The sequence below is a fragment of the Anthonomus grandis genome, chromosome 22 (assembly GCF_022605725.1).
Source record: "Anthonomus grandis grandis chromosome 22, icAntGran1.3, whole genome shotgun sequence".
Taxonomy (NCBI): Eukaryota; Metazoa; Arthropoda; class Insecta; order Coleoptera; family Curculionidae; genus Anthonomus; species Anthonomus grandis.
This window is the reverse complement of record NC_065567.1, coordinates 17,029,827-17,036,398: the sequence shown is the minus strand read 5'-3', so window position 1 is coordinate 17,036,398 and position 6,572 is coordinate 17,029,827. Positions and strand designations below refer to the sequence as shown.

Sequence of the window (6,572 nt, the reverse complement as noted above, 5' to 3'; positions counted from 1 at the left end):
AAATTACTTAGCATTCGCCCACATTCCAAAAAAGTCACGTACTCTTAAAGTTGTCTTCTTGTCCTTGTTGTTGGGTCCAAAATTTCTTTAGCTGAATAACGTCTTTATATACTCCACGTCGCAAAGACAACAAGATTATCGACCTTTCTCTTCACGGTAACTGGCTGCGCCACTGACTGATATTCCCGCCAAATCGAAGATAGTCACTGAATTGGCGGGATTCATCAATTGACCAGTTCTTCGCTTGCCTTTCTAACCGAAAGATTAGATAATTCAACGTTCGAATAGCGGCCTCGGACCTCCTAGAGCTAATGTATTATGTTTTAAATAATGAATTTACAGAATTCCTTAGTAATTAAAGGCGCTTTTATGGGGAGAATACGTTTTTCATGCCAAAATCTCTTCGTTTTTGTTTTGAAATGACCCATAAATCTAGTTTTGCCATGCCTTTTTAAGTTGTCATGGTGAAAAATTGACTGGCTGTGAGGTATTAAATAGTTTCCTTATTGCATTTTTTTAATCGATGTTGTAGAAGTATTGTGGTCAATTTTAAAAATATATTTAGAAGTTATCTTAAGTGTCTACATTTTATTAAGTTTATTGTATTTAACTGAGTATTTTAAATAATGAAAATTTAATCTGTTTAAAATGTTACTGTCTGTATTAGCTATGTATATTAATGTAATATACATACTAACTGACAGATCATTTATTGTTTAAATTCTTTTCCACTTTTTTGAAAATTTATTTTAAAGCATAAATATGCTTACATACTTAGTATAGTATTCAGGCTATTAATTCCAACAAATGTCATAATAATTGTTATAGAAGAGAAGTAAATTATTATTACGCTATAAATAAGCGTAATACACATAATTCCCAAAATGTATAGCACAAATCGATATTATTAGCCAAATTGCTGATGAAATTTTTGGCAATATAACTAATAGTCGATGACCCCCAAAAAAAAATTTATTTAGAGCTATATCCAAAAGCCAGAAGCATCAGAATGTAAGAATGTCATCTTGGAAGCTCAGAATGTAGAGCCTAAAAAAAATAGTTTTAAAAATTAAGGCAAGTATAGTGGTAAACATAAGGGAAACATAAAATATTGCTTCCAAAGCTTGCAATTCGTGAAAACGTATTTTCTGAAACAAAAAAAAATTTGTTTAAAGCCTGAAATAAATAAATATCTGCAAGATACAAGAGTTGACCTTTAATGCAAATAGAATGTATAGCCTATATCATTCAGTAGTAGACCCTTTAGTACTAGCAAGAGAATAGGTAGAATAGTAAATTATAATGGCTTCCAGCTATAGGCGGATGGAGTGGGTGGTTGGTTAGAAAAAAGGCGCCACGTAATTAAAACACCATAGTGCCAACAAAAAAGTATGTAAAATTAATTATCTTATTCCCTGATACCCAACCTTAATCACGAACAATCAACCCCCAAATTGCACGAAACTATTCAACCGGTTGATAAAACAATGTTGTCAATTACATAAGAAAAAAACCATTACATTAAAAAAATAATTAAACCCCATGATTTTCCTGTACAAATCTAGTTATGATAGCCACACTCGATAACAGAAACCTTATTTAAAATACCATATTGTATATTTTTGATTTAGTTACCAATCGGAGAAAATAGAAGTGCAATGAAATATTAAAATTGTAATATTCTAATTGTAATATATAAATTATTAAAATACTGTTACAATATGAAACTTGGTAAAAAGAATTATCAATAAAAGAATGTGAATTAAATATTGATACGCGGTTAAGCTTTATTTAAATATTTACAACAATATATATGGTAAAATCGTACTGTAATTGGGAGATCTAGTCTAGCCTATAAGTATTACAGATAGTAGAAATAGTTGTATTAGAGATAAATGTGAGGTGCAATAAACCATCAACACCCTAGGTGGTTCTCAACCTCATCATTACTATTATTACATAATGGCAGTATAATTACTGAAATCTTCTAACCGTTTTATTTTTTAGCAAGACCAACCACTTCCTACAGATAACCAATAATTATTAAGTTGCAAGCAGAAAGGCGCAATAATGAGTAATAAAATAAGATTAAGTAAATTCACTTGGCTCTTTTTGGATGTGGAATTACTACGCAACTTTCGCATGACCAAAGAAGAGTGGAACAGGCCTTCAAAAAAATTAAAAGAAATAATCCAGACCTGCACGAAACAACAATATTAACTAAGTGGGCATCAGATATGACCCGACTTCGGAGAAGAGCGAGCTTATTATGTTTACCGAAAACGGCGTTGTCAAGTTTACCAATATCAGCTGATCCTTTTAAATACATATATTATAAAGATTTTAAGTGTTTATTTGGGGTTATAAGTTATGTGACATAGTAGATCAAGAAAAGTTTAGCAACACAGTAAGAACGAATAAAATTAAAAAAAGATAAAGAGGTTTAGCTTTTTAAAAAGACAAAAGAATGACATATCTTAGAGATGAAAATAAAAAGAATTGTAAAAAAAGCTAGTTCTCTAGTTCTGCCTGGATCTTCTGGAGATCTTGTTTTTCTTGAGTATTTTATATAAGTACAATAAAACAGTATGTATTGTAGCACCCAAATATCTTAAATCTTTTTATCTAGACCTGTCTTTTTGATTAGCCTCCAAAAGCGTGACACTGGCTCCTGCATGTATCTGCATTATTTTACAGCGATCATTCATGGTTTTTTACATCATTGATGAAACTTGCAAAAGTTATTCTCTGTGTGATTTTTTTTGTCCAGGTGTTTCTTTATTTTGTAGTGCCTATAAGTAGACTGAAGTTATTCTCTTCTGGTTGTGGTTCAAAAGGTCTGTTGTATAATTGGGTGTGTAGGTTCTTAGTAACTTTTGAACTTGCCTTTGGCATACAATATCAATCTGAATTTTTATAAAATACTTTATATCTCCTTTATTTTTCCGCTTTCTTTCTATATCACGATTTCATTTAAAAGCAACTGCTTGGTTATCAAACTATTATTAAAAAAAAAATTCGAGATAGCGGTATAAGAATAAGAATTACATTTCTTCGCCTTCTTTCTATATCACTGTTTTGTTTCAAATATATACATATATCGGACCTAGTTTATAATTATTTAGTGGTAAGGACCTATTTCTATCACTTAAATCTAAGCATAAGTTTGGATATCTAAAACATTTATCTTGAAATGCTTATTACAGTTTTGTGATGTGAGGAAGTGTTTTTGTGATGTGATGTGAACCTGATCAAGTATATTGAAAAGATAAAGGTGTAGAAGTGACGATGATAATTGGCTGACTTAAGGTACGCAACTTTGTTCAACTTATGTTGTTGGCGAATACGAACTTAATTTTGACGGAGCCAATTAATGTATAAGTGAGAGTTTACACTGAGAATGTTAAGAATTCAACATATTTATATATCAACAATTAGTCAGACTACTACCATATATTTATTATAATAAAAAAAATCAAAAAGAGATATGTATATCACCACGTGGTTAAGAACTGTTAAGAATATCAATAAAATAAAGTCAGAGTAAGTGTGGCAACGATGTAAAAACAAGTGAAGCACAGAGTGGGTCAAAAAAACAAGAACCTAAACAGATTCCCGCCTTGGCGTTTCTTTGTGGCCCGCTCAGCTGACCGTTCCCAAGTTCCCAGGCATTTAAAAATGTTTAGCTATGCGGGTGGGTGTCAGAACAAGTGAATCTCACCTACCAGCCAATAAATAAAATTTATTCTTATGTAATTCATGTGCCTTTTTGGGATATTAATGGCTATCGGATCATTTGTCACACAGATTGAGAACCTGCTTAAGGACAAGCCTCTGCGTCGGGTTTTTAAAGTTATTTGGTTAACTGTTACTTAGGAGTAGTACTTTTATACTCGACGACCATTTGCCAAGCGTAATTTAAACAAAGCGTTATTGTTTACTCGCAGATGGTATGCGTTCGCGTCAAGCTTACAGATCGAAAATGAATTTGTTGCATTCAGAGCAATTTTCAGTGCAAGAAACCTTAGTTATACGGATGTAGAGGCTTCATTTGGCTGTCCTATTATTGGATAATTTTTTGTTTAATAAAAATTATTTATTATAATAATAAAAAAATGTAGCGGATGTTGAATAATAATAAAATTATTTTTCGGAGAAAGAAAATGGAGAATATTTTAAGCAAAAAAGAAAGATCCAATTTTTGAAAATGAATTTGTTCTGTCTAAATCAAATGAGGACATGAAGAAATATATGTCATATTTTTACCTTAAAAATATGCTTAACCTGTTAATTTAATATAGCCTGCATAATATTAAGTACAATTTACCTGTTAAGTATAAAATATTTTATATACCCGAACCCCAAACGAAGTAGATAAATATTATTACCCGAAGATTCGTTATTTACAAACTCAATAAGTGTTTGATCTTTAAAACAGGAAATTCAGATATCACATAAATAAATACGTTTAGAGATAAATCTCTTAGATCCCAAGTTAAATACCAGTCATATTTTATCCATTGAATTCAAGCATGAATTCCTTGAATGATGTATCTGAAAAACCACTGTGTATATGTAAGTTAGATAGATTTCAATTACAGAATCAACAGTCATGAAAATATCTTCAATTATAAATATTAAAGTGATCTTTAATGTCCTTATGTCGGGTAGTTCAAGGTCCCAGACTGAGTTCAAAAAGAATATTTATTAAATCATGGTCAGATTTTTAAACTAAACGTGAAACCATCCGGCGCTTTATCAAAATTCAGAGTTTATTTTGTCAATTTCCGCTGGGGTTTCTTAAGAAACATGAGTGTCTAATGTCTCCTTCAGATCAGAGGCTTAATTCACTACAAAAATTAAATTTGCAGTGAAATAATGCTAATTATGCAATTAACAAGATAGCAATCAAAATTTTATAGAATTTACAATTTTATAATATTTGACTGTTATAAATGTTGTATATTAACAGTTTGTTTTTAAATTATATTAGAATCTATTATATATACAATATTGGTGAAAAATTGGCATATGCTAAAAGGATTAGAAGGTTTCATGAAAAGTGTTTTGTTTTCTGTTCATTTTATTGATTTGTTTAACAATCCATGTCCATCGTAGATTCAGTCTGTGATTACTGAATTTACATGGATGTTAGCAATTGGCCGACGTCATAATATAAATCGGCTGAAAATGCTCGTATTTACCAAGTGAACGCCAGCAACGGCTTGACATTTTATCTAATCTTTTTCTGCATTAAGACATTTTTAATGGGCTAATTAATGAATATAACAGGTCCAGGGACGCTATGCAAATAAACCGTTTTTTCTAGGTTTTAGAATAAATCAGATATTGTAATAATGCAGCAAACATTTAGAAATTTACTATACTTATTGTCTGCTAAGCTGCTAGATCTAAGTATAATAGAAAATATGTTATATGAACAGTAAGAATGTTTAGGCAGTAATAAATGCAGTCGAGGCAAAGAAAATTAAGAAATTAGAGTTTCGGATACGTTAACCCATCCAGAACTAAATATCAAATTAAATCAAATACATTTTTATTCATAACAAAATACATTTTAAAATAATAGATATCTATTATCGATTTGACTTAAATGTAACAAATAAAGGACAACTCCGCGATTATAAAAGAACCGATTCATACCTCTGTACAATATCAATATCAATACAATATATAAAAAATCTTGAAAAAAAATAAAAGAGAAAAGAATCGTCAGTCATTAATTTGTTCTTGTAACAGCTTTTGTTTAATATATTCTGAGAATTTCCGTAGTCATAGATATTTATTTGCTTCATTGGAAATACTGTTCCACATTTTTGTTGCAATAAAACTGAACGACTTTTGAAAATGTGTCGAACGATGTTGAGGTATTAAATAGTCCTCAACATGGCCAGTTTCATAAGAATGATCCATGGATATAAGGTGGCATTTGGGTTTTAAAAAATCTATATATAAAATTTTTTAAATGAAAATTGTGTGGTTTGGCCATGCATAACATAGAATTATCATTTAAATGAGGACTTATATAATATAAGAAAAACGCATATAAGTGTCTTGAAATTTTTGGATGGATTTTAGATCAGCTTACATAACGTACAATTTAGGCAGTAACAGAAAAATAAAGTGAAAGAGAACAAAAAAACCCTATAATGGATTATAGTGGATTCAACAATGATGAAGACTTGTGTTTTATTTAAAAAATTGTAGCATGTATGTGCCTACTAAGTGAAATAAGCTAAGTAAATACAAATTTACCGCTATATTGTCAGAAACTATAAATAACCAAAAGATTGTTAGCTCATATACTAGTATTTCTATCAATTTAACGTGTACATTGTTTCTATTATTTTCAATGGAACTACAAGTCTCCTTATTAAAATGCAGTCAAATACATATTTATTTATCATAAATAGCCCGTAATTTCCGTACATTTGTAAAAGATGTTAAAGTTATTGCTTATCCATGTTTCTCTTCCTCTGATCTTGGGTCCCATTTTTAACATGTAAATCAAGCTAAAGAATCTGAAGACGTGATGTTGCCGGATACACATT

At 30.2% G+C, this 6,572-nt stretch overlaps 1 long non-coding RNA gene across 1 annotated transcript; it reads left to right on the top strand.

Annotated features, from left to right (window-relative positions):
- Window positions 1-1,860: 1,860 nt before the first annotated feature.
- On the top strand, window positions 1,861-2,341 carry LOC126748135 (uncharacterized). Its single transcript, XR_007664639.1, has 2 exons — window positions 1,861-1,927; window positions 2,008-2,341. It is a non-coding gene; the product is annotated as an uncharacterized LOC126748135 (long non-coding RNA).
- Window positions 2,342-6,572: the final 4,231 nt, after the last annotated feature.